We start from the raw sequence: 17,896 nt of genomic DNA on the forward strand, positions 1-17,896 counted from the left end.
GTGATTGCAGTAACCAAGGTCCCTGAGGTCACTGACAGCTACATGAGATCTGAATTCATTTGAGGTTTAGTTGCAAGAAACGGGTAAGTCATTACAAAAATGGTATAAAGGGAAATCTATAATGAATCCCCTATGCTGAGTCTGGAGCTGGGACAATCTAAACCCAAACTTTGCTCGATCCGGATGGGGGCAGGGAGAGAAGGTGGCAAATCCCACCTGGAGAGAAGGTGGCAAATCCCACCTGGCAGGGCTTTGGGAATGAGAGCACTGCATAATTTGTATCCATATGAGGATTTTTTTTGACAAAGAGTTATGCTCAGGGTGGGTAGAAGCTAAAGAGCAAAGAAACATTCACTCCTGTGCAGAGGCTCAGCACAAGGTCAGCTTTAGTATTGGAGACAGAGCTCTGCAACATGGGTAGATACAGACACAGCTGGGCCAAGCTGTGGTGAGTTCATTCACTGCTTCCTGATAGGAAACACTCCTTGACATATTTCATAACTGTAGTTGTTCCTTTTGCCTCTAAATCTTTAAAGCTTGATGCTGGAATCAGGTTTGCACCATAAATCTCTTCCTTCTATCATACCATTGCCTGTCGCTGCTGATACTTCTGAGCAGAGAGCTGAGCCCCGGCTGCGCTGGAGCCGCCCAAAGCAGCCTCGACATTAGTTCAGCACAAACCGTGTTGATGGCAGTGGAGCAATTCCAGCACCTGAGGAATCCTGCCCAAGCCTCTGGGGCTGCTTGGGCAGAGCAGTCCCGGGCAGCCCCATCACTCTCCTGCCCAGATGGTGCAGCTGCAGGAACAAATGTACTCCGCTGCGGAGCAGCACCGTGTGTTTCAAAACAAAATGTCAACGAGCTTTCCAGATTAAAACATTAAAAATGTATGAGCAACAACTGTCACACACGAGGAAGTTAATAACACTGGTAGAGTTTTTCCTCCTGAAATCGGGAGAGGCTGTTTTCAATATCAGTGTGTTCACGTGCAGTTACAGCGTCAACAAGTTGAAGACCAGGAAGACTCATTAGATCTTCATTTGACCTTATAACAGGCCACTGTATTTTACCCAGCCATTCCTAATTGAACAGAGCTGTAAGTCCCAAGAAAGTCAATAGTGGAGAAAAACAGCAAGTCTTGCTCTGGAGCCATCAAAAAGTAAAGAATCCTCTTTTTTTTTTTCTTTTCTCTTGATAAATTACTCTAATGACTAAAATGACTTCCCTGTTAAAATAAAATAAGCCCCCCAAAAACTCACTAAAACCCACATCGCATTTCATAATATCCTTTTCAGCTTTCAGGTATGGGCTCTTCCTTCATTTTTCTTTCCTTTTAGGACAGAGTTATTTTCCTCCCAGAAACGGACTCATGCACAAAAAAATCACCTCAGACTATTTTTTTGGTCTGTGAAACACATTGAGCCTTTCAGGCCTCCTATTGTAAAACATTTCCTCATACCCTCAGATAATTTTCACCTCTCTTTCCCATCCACTTTCCAACTTTTTCATATCCTTGCAAAGTTTCAACATAATATTTTGCTGTTTGGGACCTGGTTTTAGCGATGCTGCGATAAAAGTAAAATGACCCTGTTTTCCTGTTATTCAGTACTCCCTTGTTTATATACTTATAGGCCACATAAATTCCCTTTGTCAGGTCATCACAGTAAGATCAATGTGCAGAGGCTTCTTGGATCACTGCTCCCTTCATCCCGTGAGCGCTCCCTGTGCTCCAGCCTGCAGGGCCGTGCCCTTGCACAGGCCAACACAGAGCGTGATGAATTCCTCATCCTCTTTACCAAAAGGTTCACCTTCCCCAATGCCAACCTCCGTTCTTCTTCACTGGGTACCATTCTCTTTGTGCTTTGCAAATATTTTTCATCTTGTGTTTTGCTACAGACCATTGATATAACTGACAGAGAGATTTGGTACTTAACCCTCGTGTGCCCCGGAAACCACAGGTCCATTTAGCCCTGATTCCCCATCGACAGCTACTTCTTGAGCCCTGTCAGGCACTTTGTTAGCCTTTTAATGCATATTCTAATGTTACTGAATGGTGCTAATGTTTAATCAGCACGCCATTCACTGCCAAGTCAAACACCTCACATAAGTCTAAATGCACTAAATTTGTTCAATCATTTTTGTCAACCAGACTTGTAATATAATCAGAGAGCAAAAATTAAGTTTCTTTGATAAAGTTTGCCATAAACCCATGTTGTTTAGACTACTTACTAATTTACTTTTGCAACAGCTTTTGAATTATTTAACACAAAATGATTGCGTACTAACTAGCCTGCTTGAGTCTTAGCAAATACTTACTCACAACAACCTTCTCTCTGAAATCCATATAGACATGTTCCACACTACCCTGTGAGTATTAGCTCATTCACTCCTAGGGAAACTGAACTGAATTTAGGAAGGTTTCACAGGTAAACTGGGCTTTGATGGGCCCACATGCCTAAAGTAGGGGCACAGTATCTGGTTCCTCTCAGTACTCCTTCTCATCTGCCCTGCTTACAAAGCCTCACTAGCACACATTAGGTAATCAGACAAACAAACCCAAAAATCTTCGGTATAAATTTCTTTGCAAAAGCTCAGAAACAACTTTACCAAAATGGAACAAATGTGACTTGGGTCATTTGTACACATGCCTGGCAGCACACAGCCATTGCTGCACATGAGCTTCTGATTTAGGGCCCCAGAAAAATCTGCTCTTTAACTACCTTAGTACAAAGCTAGAGCCATAACTTCATGGGTTGAAGGGTGATAATATTCAGGAAGGGAGCCAGCTGCTGAGAGAATTTTTATGCTGGTTTCTATGTAAGGTCCATTCACAAAGACAAAAATATCTTTGTAGTAAAATCCACCTCTTTTTGTTCAGCCCATGTTATTTGAAGGAGTGTAAAGGTATCTGGAAACATCATTTCCTTTGCCCATTCCCTACTCTGCTCCTTTAAATAAGTTCATTTTGTCCTGCCAGAACCACTGTTGCCTATCTCATCAAGTTACAAGGAAACCTCAAAGAATTCAGTGGAGAGCTGTATGTTTTGTACATAAAGACATGACGGCTTCTCAGTGCTCCTGCTGTTATTCAGAAATCATGCAAAATGAAGCTGAGGCAGAGAGTAAAGCCCAGTACAAACTTGAAGCATTCATACCTCCTGAGCGTAACTCATTTGCTCTGCTGTCAGTAACTCAAAGCCCCAATGAAAAGAGGAGGGGAAAAAGAAGAAGATATAAAAAGAAAAGGAGTAATTAGATGCAAGTCACTAGACTTATCACTTTGCTTTTGGCAAAATATTGACTTCTGAATGATCTTTGTCAAATCCTATAAAAAAACAGCCTCCAGGTGATGAATCTTGCCACAGGCATTAAGTGGAGTGATGCTGGAAAAGGAAGAGAAGTAAAATGGAAAAGAAGGCTTAATTTTAATTAAGTAAACTACCTGTGTCTGTATTTGGTCAGAGCTCTCACAAATTGGAAAAGCAGGATGCTTTAGGGCTTGATTTTTGTTTGGTTTAAATATTCATGGCATTTAAAACATCTTCTGTGCTGGGCTTGGCAGTCCTGAGGGGCTGAAGCAGCCCTGGCATTCCATGCCATGAGCCTGCTCTGAGCAGCACCTCAGGACGTTCAGCCAAAACCACAGAGCAGGGCAGAAAACTTACAGTGAAGGCTCTGCTGGGACCCCTCGTACAGGGAGCTGAGAACACTTATTGATTTCAGGAGGGAGATGGATGAATGTGTAGCATGTCTGTATCAGCAATCCAGACATTCTGGACTGGTTTTGTGTGCTGACATTTCACTATGACCTGGGTTTTCACACAGGCTTTAACCCGACTATTGAAGCCAGGAAGGACAGCACTATGAACAAGGGCTAACCAGTGGGGAGGAAGAAGAAGAAAGTATTTGTTATCTACAGCAATAATTTATCATTTCCAGACAGTACAGCAGGATAAAAAATAGTCTCATGGATAAAGAATTAATTTGAGACTGGAAGAAACAGGTCTGTCCCAACCTTGACAAGCTCCCTGGCAGATCTTGGACCTGCCAAATAGAGACATAAATAGAAGAAGTGTTCCTTGCCCATGTGTGGTCAGCGTGGTGGTCCATGCCGTGGTCCATGCCATATTGACAAGAGCCCCAGTTAAAACACCAAGGAAGAAATTATTGTTATATAAAGTAACCTGGATTTTTCATAATTAAAAAGGTGCCATAAGCAATGCTGAGATATTCTAGTCGCAGTCTGCCATTTCCAGTTTCACTCTAGTCACTTATCAACATTAATTCAACATTAACTTAGGACTCAATTTCTTCACCCCACTCATGCTGGCATCAGGCAATACACCCATAGTCTCTCCCTCAGACTCCTTTTTTTGGAAGTGATTTTTAAAAATCACTTAAAATGATTTAAGAATACTCCTAAATGTCAGCTGCAGGCAGGAGGAGACAGTTATTGGTCTAGTTTTAGAGAGAATTTTTGGCTCAGTTTCTTCTTCCTACCCTGCTCATCACTGATGTATTTTTAAATGAATCCTAAAATACACACCAGGAAACTCTATTAAATAAAAATCATGAATGGCATGCAGACTGTGCTATTACTGTGCATAAGAAGATAACAAGACTCAAGAGACTGCCCTTTACATTCTGCTGCTCTTGCTAACTAGAGATCTGGCCCAGCAAATGCACATGTTCCATGAAGAAGTGAGAGTGCCACAAACCCTAAAGAGTTATGCCTGGAAAGAGGCTGGAGGAATAAGAGATTGGAGAGATAATGGGGATGCCAAGAGCTGCATCTCCCTGTGTTCTCAATTAACTAAGTGATTGGACATGCACAATCAGAGATCCTGAATGCATTGTTTGTAGGTTATCAGCAATATCGGACATCAGATGGAGCGGCGCTGGACTCCCCCTGCCAACAAATTGGAGGGAAGAATTAGAATTCTGAAAGCTTTTTAAAGCCAGGCTCTCACCTCAAGACACAATAAAAGAAAAGCTTTTAGATCATTCCTGGCAGAGGAGTTGGAAAGCTGCCATGCTCAGACAGAGTAACTATGGTAATCCATATCAGGTTGCAGAAATCATCTTTAGCATACAGTCTTTTAAGCTCTCCAAGAAGCTTTCTTCCTAATCTACTTAAAAACAAAAAATAAAGGGTGTTTCAAGGTCAGACAGTACCAATAATGGGATCAAAGACACTGAAGGGGAAACAGGTTGAGGGTACAGGGCCCTGAGCACCAACTGATGTCTCTGCAAGGAAGGAGAACTCCTAACCAGGATACAGGAGCTGAATGGGAGATGGACTTCCCTGTCCTGAGCTCTGCATTGCCATGTGAGGTTGATCATCTATGCTCTGCAGGGAAGGCTGCACAATTAAGATGCACTATCAAAACCCCACACTTAATTGCTTTGATGCTTAGGTGATTGGGAGCTGAATACATTAGTATGTCAAAATTACTGAACACAAAGGCCTTGATTCTGTTCTCTTCTGTGCCCATGTAAGCGATGCCCAGACTTTGCCTCCATGGCACTTGAGGATCACTGGAACTTTACATAGGCAGGCTCAACCCTCAGTGACACTTCAACTCTACTTAAATATTTGGGGTTGCAGTGTGCTTGGTCTGAAGGAATTTGATTTTATTGTTTGCTTAGGCAGAATTAGGAGCATAGAAAATCAAATTCCATTATTTTAAAATTAGTTCAAAACTAAACTCTGCTACTTATATCCCCATGGTACGTGTTGCACAGACTTTTGTTCTGCTTCACCCCATTGTGTGCACAGAGCCTACGTGATCATCCATCCATGCTCATGACTATTCCTCAAGTATTTGAGAGATCCCTGCATCTCTCAAAACACCCCTGAAATTAAAGGCAAATGAGTACTATTTGGAGCTGGTCCCAAAAACAATCAAGAAGAGTAAACGTGGCACAGAGGCATTTGAGGGAAAAGGCAATGTGTGATCAGTAGAAAGTATTGCACATAGAAATCCCAAATGGCTGTACTGTAAGAAAGGCATATCAGACCTCCTCGAGTCTCTGCTGCTTTCCTTTGCTGCCTGCTGAGCCAGACACCAGCTTTCTCTCCTTGCAAAAATGGCAACATCTCTGATGAGTCCAACACAATGTCAAAACTGAAAACTGTTCCACATCAATCTCACGCTAAAGGGCCAACATCAGAGATCAGGCATCTATCAGGGAATGCATGTTCACATGCATCCTTTTTTTTTTTTTTCTGATAATTCAGCTGACAGTTTCCTTGGTTATTGGCCTGTTTTTTGCTTTTCTTACGTGCAAAATGATTTTACTTACATGCACACAGCAGCTGAATGCTTATTTGGCTGATCTGTTCGTATGAATACAATACAGGGTAAACATCTGTGTTTTATGGGAAAAAAAAAAATAGATATAAAAAAAAAGGCATGCAGGCAAAAAGCCTCAACAATAATACATACAGGTTTGGAGACGATTGGAAGATCAGGGCTAATATCTCAGTATCTCTTTTTCTCTGTTATAATGACAAGATGCTGAATTGCTGTGATTTCAGTACTCCATAACTTAATGGAGACACTTTTATTATGTTTGATCTAACAGTGCTAAGAATATTTCTTGGGTATGTGCTAAACATTATATTCATTACACATTAAGGTGGTTTTAGGTCTATTACTTGTCTGTAATTTGATATTAGAATTTAGATCATTCTCCTCAATTGTCAGGTGCAGAAGCTGGGGGAATCCCTAAACTGCAATTTAGAAAGGAAAAAAGTAATTATTTGCCAACAAAATCTCCATGGCACTGCACAGTTACAGATGAAGGACCCTCAGTTATGTTCTCCAAACAGTTCTGAAAAGGTTCCCAACAGCACCCAGCACATAGCAGGGGCCAATAATTTGAAGCTCAAGACATGTTGTGTACAACGTAATTTTTTTTCCTGCTCTTTTTTATTTCTGCTACAATCTCAGACTGTTTTCGGGAGCATCATTCCAGTTCCTCATGCTGTGTCTCTGTCCCTGCTCCCTGGGAGGCAGTGGAGAACAAGGGACATTGGGCAGGGCCATGATGAGGGAGCAGCAGGAGTGTGGACTGGGGAGCATCTCCTGTGGCTGAACTGCCATGTAGCAGAGAGCAATGCCAAGCTCTGCTGTGGGTGCCATGGGAGAGGGTTTCACTCTCAACTGCAGTGCCTACTTTGGCCTCTTTTCTTCTGGGTACAAAACATCAAGTGGAACCAGTTTCAAACTGGTATCTGCAAACAATGATTTTGCACATGCAAAGTGGTGCCAGGCTTTGGGTCATTTGCCCTTCATTTTTTTGCCTTCTCCTTGGACACAGCTATTGACACAGGAAGAAGTAGGATATGCAGTAATTCATTCAATAAAAAGACCTAATAAATCTAGTTCATAAATTAAGCCTGCAATGAAGGCAGATCATTGCTCTTCAGACATTTGCATAGCACCCTGCTGGCCTGCCTGGCTGGGTTTTTCTTTAGGGAGAATATTCACAACCAGTCACCCAGTGTGCATATGTTGATTTTAAGACACTGAACTATATCTTTAGGGGAGGTACTGGCATTTATGCATCTCCTGGATATATTCCTGAGGATTATTTATCAGATTCAAAACACTTTTTTTTTTTCCCGGAGAGAAACCATCTAGACAGGTCACAGTGAAATTCAAGATTTGTGGATACAAAAGAGAAAACTTGTAGCTCTCTTTTGGCAGGTAAAACTAGCAATGATGAATGATATATCCTCTCCTTTGTATGACAAGTGCTGTTTCATCGAGAACAGCCTAACACAAGACTTCTACATTTTTCTCATTAGCTTTCCGGAGCATTTCACCCTTGTTTGAACTAGAAACGGCCACGCCGATATTACTGAATAATAGAGGGGCTTTTTACCATGCTTCTGTCTACAAAGGCAAGTCTGGAGCCAGCAGTGCTTCTTTTGTTAGTTGGTGTTATCTGCCCCCTTTACCTCGACCCCTCTTTACCTTCTACTTCCCCTTGCCAGATACCACAAACCAAGAAGACGCCTCATCCGCAGCAGGAGGAGATGACACCAGCCCGAGAACCATGAGAAAGTTCATTGTCAGATGAGGTCTCATCAACTCATCTACACTCAGGCCATCAGCAGCAGCAGGTGAGGTGAGGATAGAAGCAAACCTCTGTGTGATCACAGTCCACACCTGCCACTGCTTCGCTGGCTGAAGGGGACCGAGGTGGCAGGGTTCTCATCACCTCTGTTCAGTGGAGGGGGAGATGTGAGGTCTGAAAACTGCTGCGAGCTGTGCCAAGAGCAGGGAAGGGTGAAAATAAAGGTGGTGATTGCATCTAGGAGGGAGGGTTGGCAGTGCCATGTGCTACAACCACTGCCTGCTTTGCAAAGCAGCAGCACATCCAGGGTCTGTTGACAGCAAACCACACTTCCCATGGGAGGGGATGAAGAATAACACCTTCCCATTAGTGAATGGTGTGTGTTTTAGTCATGTGGATGCTCTTTAGCACCCACATTGGTGGGACGTGCTTGTTAAGGCAGCTCTGCTGGTGGCTGCTGGGCAGATCACTCACAGGAAGACCTGTGCAACCTCTCCATCTATTCCTTCCCAGGTCTGGGAGCACTTTGGGACATGGCTGTACAACAGTGCAGTGCCTTGCTGCCCAAAGTCTTCCTAAAGCCACCTCCAGTGCAGTCTCTACACAGGTTTCTGAGGAAGGGAGCAACACAGGCAGGAGCACAGCTATCCCATGCAGCAAGAAGTCAAGTACAAGCACAATCACTGTCCCCTCAAGCAGAATTTTGTACACACCCCCACAAAAAAATGGCAGGCATGAACTGTCAATGAGTATTTAATTAACAAGTTATTATATAACTACTTTGCTAAACCGAGCATCCTTTGAGGAAATAACGTCTAGGGATTAAAAGCACGAATGAGACACTAACTGCCAGCTTTACAAATGCCTGCTGTTGGGATATGGCTCCTTCAGCCGTGATGGAAGGAGCTTATGCTTTGGGAAACAGATATAGGAGCTGATGAACAGGCTTCTTGTGTGCACATTTTCCACCTGGAAAATGTCTGTGAAGATACGGTCTGTTACACCGTGTGTCTGGCACAGGAGGGAGAAACAGATGGAGAGATCATCTAAACCCTTTTGTTCTCCATAGCTAATAACCTGGAGCTCTTCTGATGTCTAATATGTGTAGGTTGGCTTCACCTCCATGTGCCTGCTCTTCAGAGGAAAACCAACTGCATTCATTGGTTGGCTGATAGGAAAATGTGTGACTGTTTTATGAAGAGAAACGGATAAGCTCTTAAAACCATTGTGTCCTTTACAAAATGCTGTTTACAGCAGATCTGTCATGAACATCAGTAAGTCACCAGCCCATCTTAGCACGATATGACATTTTAGTGCCAGCGAAACTGGGAATGAAACCAGGCACGTTTTGACACAAGTTTAGAAATTAGGAAAACCTTTCATTTCTTTTATCTTCTTTCCTTTTTTTTTTTTTTTTTTTTTTTTTAACTCGAATGTTGATCTGTTCTAGTGGAACACTGTGGTGCTTCTGAACAATGATTTTTCAACACAGCATCTCATGCTCAAAATATAGCACTGGGCTCATTTGGACTTAAATAAAATCTTGAAATTCTTATTTTCTCCATGAAAGAAATGTCCATTTCAGTCTAGCTAAACAACAATTCAATACTGTTGGTGGAAGAAATTTCCTTCCTAACCCCTGCAGAGTTTGTTGTACACTCTGAAATACCTGATTTTATTATCCTTAATTTACCATGCAAAGCTACAAACAGCAGTGGCCATAAAATTATCCATCCCTTGTTAAAATGCAGCTGAAATACACACCCTCCTTTGATATTGAATTCCAGAGGAGGACTTCACACTGTGTGAAGAATCACACTCTTACTCCCATCCATGGAAAGCTGGTAACACTGACTGACAGGAGGCAAGCAGAGCATCTTCCCAGCTCTTGCCAAAATATACCCTTTGACAACCGAAACAAAAGTCTTTAGCTCCTAAAAAGCCCTTATCTGACACTGATGCCTGTGCCTCATGGCAGTGAGACTTAGGCACCTGTTAGGAGTTGCCATGGGAAGCCAATGTTGCTCATTCAGCCTGTATCTCACAATTTCCTGTTCATAAGTCAACTGCTTCTCTATGACTTAGGGAGAATACAGATTTTTCTTGGGACACCAGTGCTCAAGGGAATTACCTGTAGTTAAACATCTGATTAATGGCTCATTAAGAATCAGCAACAGTGTTTATTCAGTCCCTGTTTGAGTGTGGTTTTGCAATTATGTGCTTTTGAGACTGCAGGTGTGTGTTATATTCATAACCTAAATGGAAATATGATGGAAGTGCAGTTTATGCTTACTCAAGGGCTAGCTGTTCTGGATTATGAATATAAAACAGAAAAGCAAAAGGGCAATTAATAGTCTGCCCAGGAAGTATCCAGACACTCACTAGATTCTTTACAAAGATATTAAGCACTAAATTTCTGTCCCAAATAATTTATACTAAGTGGCAGAGCCTTCTATTCCCCTCATGCCACCTCTAACACATGCTACAACAAGGCACAAGGCTTGTAAAAGCAACATTCATCATCAGATTACTTGTGTAGTAACCACTGCATCCTGAAGGATCTGTGCTTCTCTGGGGGACCATCAGGGGAAGAGAGAGGAGAAAGAGAGACTGACAGCCCTTGGCTGGATCTGTCTGCTAGTTTGTGGCCATATATTAAACCTCAGTAGTTGAGCTTTAATTCTGTTAAATGGTGAATCATTCCTTACACTCATCCTTTACCTGCCCCCAGAAGGACGTAGGATTTGGCCACTGACTCCTGTATATGATGCACTTCTACGATTTTGTCCATCAGCTCCAGAGCTGGGCAACAGCAACAGATTACCAGTAATTTTAAAACACTAAATATTTCAAAATATGCAACCATAATGCTCTAGTTTTGAAGGTGAAACAAGAGATTGCTACCTGAGCAAATATTGAAACTCAAGAAGTTTCCCCATCCATTTCAGGTGGGGAAAAACCTCTCTGAAACAGTTAACTTCTCTTCTCTGTAGCTGCTGCTCTAAGCACCGAGCCTTCTCAAAAGCTGCTTCCTTTTTCTAATTTATTTTATGCTGTTGTTTTTTTAGAAAGGTCGTTTCAGAATTCCTCCGAGTCCCATATATACCGTGCTACCACCTTGCAGAGGCTCCCAGTGGTACTGTACAACTAAATATTAGTCACAGGAGAACAGGAACGGATAGCCAGGCAGAAGCAAATCTAAAAGCAGTGAACCATCAAATGTGAGGAATGCAGGAGGAAGCTGACAAATGAAGGACTGTGCAGAGTCCCTAAATCCAAAGAGCATTTCTGAAAGGGCACTTCCTTTCACGAGAAGTACTTCTAATAGTTTCTCTCCACTGCAAAAGGGAAGGACTTATCTACTTGCCATCGCTGATTGCCTGGTGTAAAGTGCTTTACATTAGCCTAAAAGAACACAGTCGAGTGCTTCCAGATGGTGGGAGGCAGGAGGCAGGATGGCCATGGCCAGGCAGTGCCTGGTGTCTGTTCCTCACCTGCGGCAGGTGTGGGGCAGGCTGGGGGTGCAGCCTGGCCCTGGAGGCTCCCCAGGCAGCAGCTGCATCTTTCTCCGCTTTGCCTTCTCTTCCCCAGGCTGAACAAGCCCACAAATGTGCTTTCTTCTTTTGGCTCATGAGTGGGAGTAGCCTGAGAGAGACAATGTGTGTGGGCATCCACAGCATGAGACAAGAGTTCCAGAGGAACCCCCAGGCAGTGACCATACTGAAGACTCCACCACTTTGGACTGAACGCTGCTTTAAGTTTTAGAAATATGCTCAAACTCATTTAAAAACATATTTAACGTTTGGAAATCCACCATGGTGTGTGGTAAGCTGTTGTTTATTGAAATAATTTTGCCTATTTTTTATTCTGAGTGTTTCTTAGCCCAGTAGCTGGGCTCAGATCATGCTGTGACATTCTCCATGACATGTCTTCTGCTGCCTCAGTGTTAGTACTTGTAAGACCCTTCCCAACTCCTCTCAAAGAACCTACTGAGATGGACCCACTCTTAGCCTGTAAGCCAGGACTTCTAGAACACAAACCATTCTTGTAATTTTTTTTTCAGAAGCATTTTCAAATTTGTGACACAATGTCTGAAAAATGCTCTGCCATTATTTCTCTGTGTAGTGGTAATATCTGCATGAACTCATTCTTTTCCAGTTCACACATTCAAGGTTTCTGTTTAATTTTTCAGCCACTGCAGACAGCTCACATTGAGGTGTTTATCATTTCAAAAATACAGTCACCTCAGCCAGTGAGCATGACCTATTTTCTTGGTTCCTGGACCTCATATTTTCTGTCTTGTTCAAAGGACTCTGGTTGTTCATTGGATCCAGATCACTCTCAAAAACTGATTTATTATTTACTAATTTGGCAGTTTTTCTGTCATCTGTGATTTTTGTCTTAGAATTTGGACATTTCCTTCTAGATCATCGATAATGATGCTCTACGACACTGAACCAAAAATAGATTGCTGGGCAACTGAAGGGAAGCAGCCACACTGAACGTGGGTTCCCTGCTCCCAGTTACTAAAATACCTGTAAAAGTGAAAGCCATTCTGAAGGCACATTTAAAAAACTTTTGGAGACCCTCCAAAATAGAAAAAGGGAGACTTCTGCACTGTTGCCAGAAGAAACAAGCTTAAATCTGTTGTGGTTTGTTGGTTTGTTTTTTTGTTTGCTTTTTTTTTTAACAACCTCTTTTTCATGAGAAAATACTTTTTAACTATGTCAGGGCTTTTAAGTTCTGAAGGATAAGGACATACCAGGGGAGCCATCCCATTATTGTCCTGTTAACTCTTTCCTCCTTCTAGCATACCTGAAGAATGTCAAGGTGAAAACTTTCCTTGTTAAAATGTCTCTCATCTTTTCAAATTTGTGGAGAGCCACTGTTTACTCTCAGCTGTCATTTCTAGCAAAATAAAGGAGAAAGTCTGGAAAAAAAAAACTCCCCTCCCAACCTTTCATCATATTCTCTGTTTGAAGTTATATGCTTGATAATTTCTAGCAATATGAAGCTTCAAAAAGCCATTTCCTTTAAGTTTGAACTAGAATAGTTTCCTATTATAATTTGAATACTGGTCAGGCTTTTATATCTACTGCAGAGAGGCTTTCAAGGATGTGCCAAGGATTACTTATTGTAGTATTGTCAGCACATCTTTCCTTTTTTTTGCAAAATAGATCAATACACAATGTTAGTCCCCAACCCATAGAGCTGCAATGAAGCAGCAATCCCAGAAGAGGCTTCAGGGCACCAGATTAGTGGCAAAAATATCAAACAACCTGCAATTATTAACTAGCCTTGCACTATAATGTCTTCTGCCACCTGGCTGGAATATTTGTGATGTACTTCTAGGAAAGGCAAGCTTTGAAACAGCTTCAGAAGAAGAAAGGATGTGTTCACACATTTGCTTGTAAGTATTTTATCTTTGCAGGGATGAAATGCAGGCACAGAGAACCAAATTATGAGCAGTCTTAGGGAAAACATGTATTTAGCTTTAGGTGTGCACCTGTACACAGATACAGGGTTCCTCGTGGCTTCTCTAACTCTCTTTGCTATGGGGACTTGAGTTGCTCAGCCATTTGCAGTTTTCTTGTTGGCAGACAGCTTCTTAATACATGAGATCTTTCTAAGATGGATACAGAGAAGGTCATATGCTTTTCCTCAGCTGTGTGATTAATAGTATTCAAGGCTTTAAAAAATATGTAGCAAGAGACAATAATTGCCAAGGTTTAGGTGTATGTCTAGTGAATTCATTGCTTCCTTCAGGAAACAATTTGCCATACGTCTGATGGAGTAAGACACTATTGTAAACAAAAGGAACTCTAATGAATATAACAGGAAAAGAAAGAGGTTTTTGTCCCCACTGTCACATAAAATATCTCCCTCTCTCCCCACAGTGTAGGATAGAATAATAAGTAAGAATACTTATCGATACTATGTTTGAATTCTACCTGTTAATAGCAGAAAATAGAATCATTTTGCAGGACTAAGTCCTTTCTAAAAGCAGGAGAGGTTCAGTCTGAGAATTCACTAATAGCATCATTAGAGTACAGTTCTCAGTCTCCATCCTGTAGTCCCCCAGGGCAAGGACAACACTGCCCTCAGTGTCATCCTCAAGTTGTTGAAGGCTCGTTCACTCCATGGTCAGGGGAGTCTGTCCCTGGGAAGTCCTTCTCCATTTGTTTCATCTAAAAGCCTTCACCAGGAACCCGAGGTCTCGTCTTTGTCACAATGTGCAGAGCAGACCTGCCCTTCATTTCAGGGTTTAAAGCCAAAAAGATGCAACCAGTGCTCTAATTAGCAGCTCTGCTGACTTCTTCTGGACTGCGAAGGATTGAGGAATCACAGCCAACCTTTGATTTAAAATGAAGAGAGTTACAGCCTGGTCTTGCTTTGAGAAGCAGTGATTTGCGCACTCCAGGACTCATTAGGGAGGAAGCTTTTACTGCCATACATATACTTTGTTAAAAGGCTGAACATTTTAATAGATGAGACGTTACACCCAGATGTTCAATTCTACCCCTTCTCTCTCCGTGCCCTCTGGAGATCTGTGAGGATGAGGCTGCAGGGCCTCTGATGCACCATTTCCCTGGTTCATTCCAGGGGGTTTTGCACAGGGAAAAGCTGATGCTGCAGTGAAGGTTACTTTACTGGTTATATAAGGGCTTGGGGTGGGGATTTTTCGGACTCCTCTGTTACCAAGGCTTTTCAAAAATCCACAATAGGACCAATTTAGCCCAACCCTACCGAGTGCCTTGCAGCATCAGTGAGAGCAATTAAGCAGCACTATTCCCTAAGCTGTCTTCTCCTCAATTATGTCGGCAAACAAAGAGGCGTGGCTGGGTAAGACCCTCTCTATTAAACAAACCAGCCCTACTTATTTTCGCTTTGATCAGGGGAACGAAGTCAGCAGGGAACAGGGAAGGCAAAGCAGCACGTTCTCTCCTGAACTTCTGAAGTTTACAAATAAAAAATAAAAAGAGAGAAAGAAAATAATGATGATATGAAACTGGAAACTTAACCCATCCTTTCTGCCGAGCACCAGCTACACCAAGAAGGGCCGTGGGGCCTCAGATTCCTGGGACTGGAAAATGAGGGGCTGTTATAGTTACCTTAAAAAAAAAATAAAAGAAAAATTTCCATTGGAAATCTATCTTTCAAAATCCCTTATTTTTTCAGAGGAGCTTATAACAGGATGATATATGTTTTGTATACCTTTCTGTTTCAGATGTGGCAAGAGATACCATTAATTGCTGTGCCTCTGCCTCATCTCTTGAGAAAGTAAATAAAACCCAAGGAATTATGATACCCTGAACTATGCTATTATTTTTATCAGTATAGTTAGTCTGCTGGATATAAAACAAGAATGTATTCCATAAACTAACAGTATATTCTTTTCTTTCTTTCAGATTTCAATAACTGCCACTTTGTTTGGGTTAGGTTTCTTTAACTGGGCTTTTTTTGGGTGAAGGTTTTTGACCGAGCTTTTGTGTTGAGGCAGAATAAATGTTGTCCCACATCACAGACCCCCCATCACCTCTGCAGTCTCAGCTGGAAAAGCCAGCTTTGCATTTCTCAGCTAATGAAACATTCAGCAGTGTATGGGCAAGGAGGGTTACTATCAAACTCTTCCTACTGCGAGGTAAAGTGTATCACAGTGTTTCTTAAGTATGTGTTACCTATTTTGACATCACTCTTCAAACATTCTTGGTCTTGCTTGTAACAGACTAGAAGAGAAGAGCTGTGCTAATTCCTCAGGGTCTCTAGGAAGCAGCCTGGGGAGTTACAGTAGCTCCAGCAAAGCTGCACCACATGGGAAATCTGCACATATCACCTGGCCAATTCCTCAGCAATATCTCCAGAATGTGTGAGCAGGGGCCTTATTCAAGGGATTCTTTTTTCTGCATTAATTTAGTGTTTGCAACAGCAGTGGATGCAGAACAATAGAAACAGAAGCCAATTCCTCATCCATAGACTTGTGTCTTGAAGCATGAGAGCTACTGATGGCTGGGGAGAGCAAGAGCAAGATGAGATTAGAGTCTTTATGTAAAAACTTTCTCGACCATTACTTCATTTTAATCTCTTATTTATTACTGCTTGCATCTGCTTATAAATTAAGACAGTAAGTTGTCTGGAGCTCTTAATAGCACATTTCACTGCTGCTTTGAAAGATCATCTGTACAGTCAACAAAATAATATTAATGGGTCATTACTCCAGTAAAGCAAACCACAGAATGATAACAGCAGTATAATGGTGATAATGAACTCTTGGAACTTCTTTAGTGCCTGGTATTAAAACACTTTCCAAATGAGGTCGGTATTTTTACCCCATTTTACACCTGGAGAAACTGAGAAAAGGAGCAATATCTGGAGTGTTGGAAAGTAACACAAGCAGATGCTTGAAGCTCAGAAAGTGAAATTGATATTTCTTACAGGCTATACTCTAGAGTTTTAATTTTAATTTACTGTCACTTTCTCTCTTTGAGTCTGAACCTCTGCTAGCTCAGGGGAAAGCTTTTCTGAAGGAGAGGGAAAGGCCGTGGCTGCCCATTGCCACCTTTATATCACCCCCTTTGCTGTAGAGTTTTAGCTCTCTAGAGGTACCCTTCATCCCTAGAAGACCTCATTTCCTGAAGTTATGCTGTGTATGCTGCTGGTTCTTTTAGGGCTTGCCTGAATGGAGATATATGGGAAAACTAATACAAAAATCCTCTGTGAACTTGCTTAGAATCAAAGTAGCCTGAAATGATTTAAGCTAAACTAATGAAGGCCTGACTGAGCCTCTCTGCACAAAGCTTTTGGTGCCATTCTAATCATCCACTTTATCATACCCTTAATTTGGATCAACTGCATTACAGACAAACCCTCTCAAAATAAAGGAGAAACAAGAAAGGATAATGGGATGTGGGTAACTATCAATAAGTATTTTCATTGTAACTACTCTACGAAAGCCAAATCTTATAGTTCTGACCAGGAAAGACAAGAGGATTCTGCATCAGAGACTTATGAAAAATGAAACCAGAATTTTAGTAATTCAGAAATGCACCAGAATCTCCTCTGAGTCCTTAATTCTGAGGAAGAACTGAAGAGGGAGTGATTCAATGCAGACAGTGCATTAGCATAGGAAACCTGTACTTGGTCAGAGTGCTGAGGGGAGAGGATGTGGGAGCACAGCAGTGAGAAAAATAGACTTCCAATAAAGTAGCCCACCAGGTTTGTCACCACTCTCTTGGTACAAGTGCAAACTTTGCAGTATCTAGTTGAGATCCTAAAACCCCGGGGTCGCTGTGATGCAGTGTAAAATTTTGTTACATGTACTTTTGACCATCAGTTCTGTAACTGCTATTAATTTGAGGAGTCTGCACTTGCAAACATTAGTCTGAGAATTACTTTTTGGGCAAATATTTGGGATGCCTACCTTCCACTGAAAAACATCTCTGACCCTTATGGCTGGAGAGGAGCACCTGAAAATGTATCTCCCCAAAGACCAAACATACAAGACAAATAAACTCAGATTTAACCCTTTGCTTTTGACCTTTTCTCAATTTCCCATGAATTTCAGGCCAGCCTGAGCATGGTTATTCAGGCCCCAGTTCTTCTTTCCTAGTGCCAGAAGATGAGGTCCAATAGCACATTCCCAGAAGTGAGCCCACCAGCCTTCCTCTCCCAGAAGGAGGGAACTGAGCTTGCAGCAACCATACTTAAAATACTTTAAAAGACAGGTTTTTCTGCTAATCTGTTCCATTTGAACAGTCAGTGGTGGAAGGAGACCAATGCCTTGGAAAAATACTTCAATTTCTCCCAGCTT

This window comes from Pseudopipra pipra, chromosome 15 (genome assembly GCF_036250125.1).
Source record: "Pseudopipra pipra isolate bDixPip1 chromosome 15, bDixPip1.hap1, whole genome shotgun sequence".
NCBI classification, from domain to species: Eukaryota; Metazoa; Chordata; class Aves; order Passeriformes; family Pipridae; genus Pseudopipra; species Pseudopipra pipra.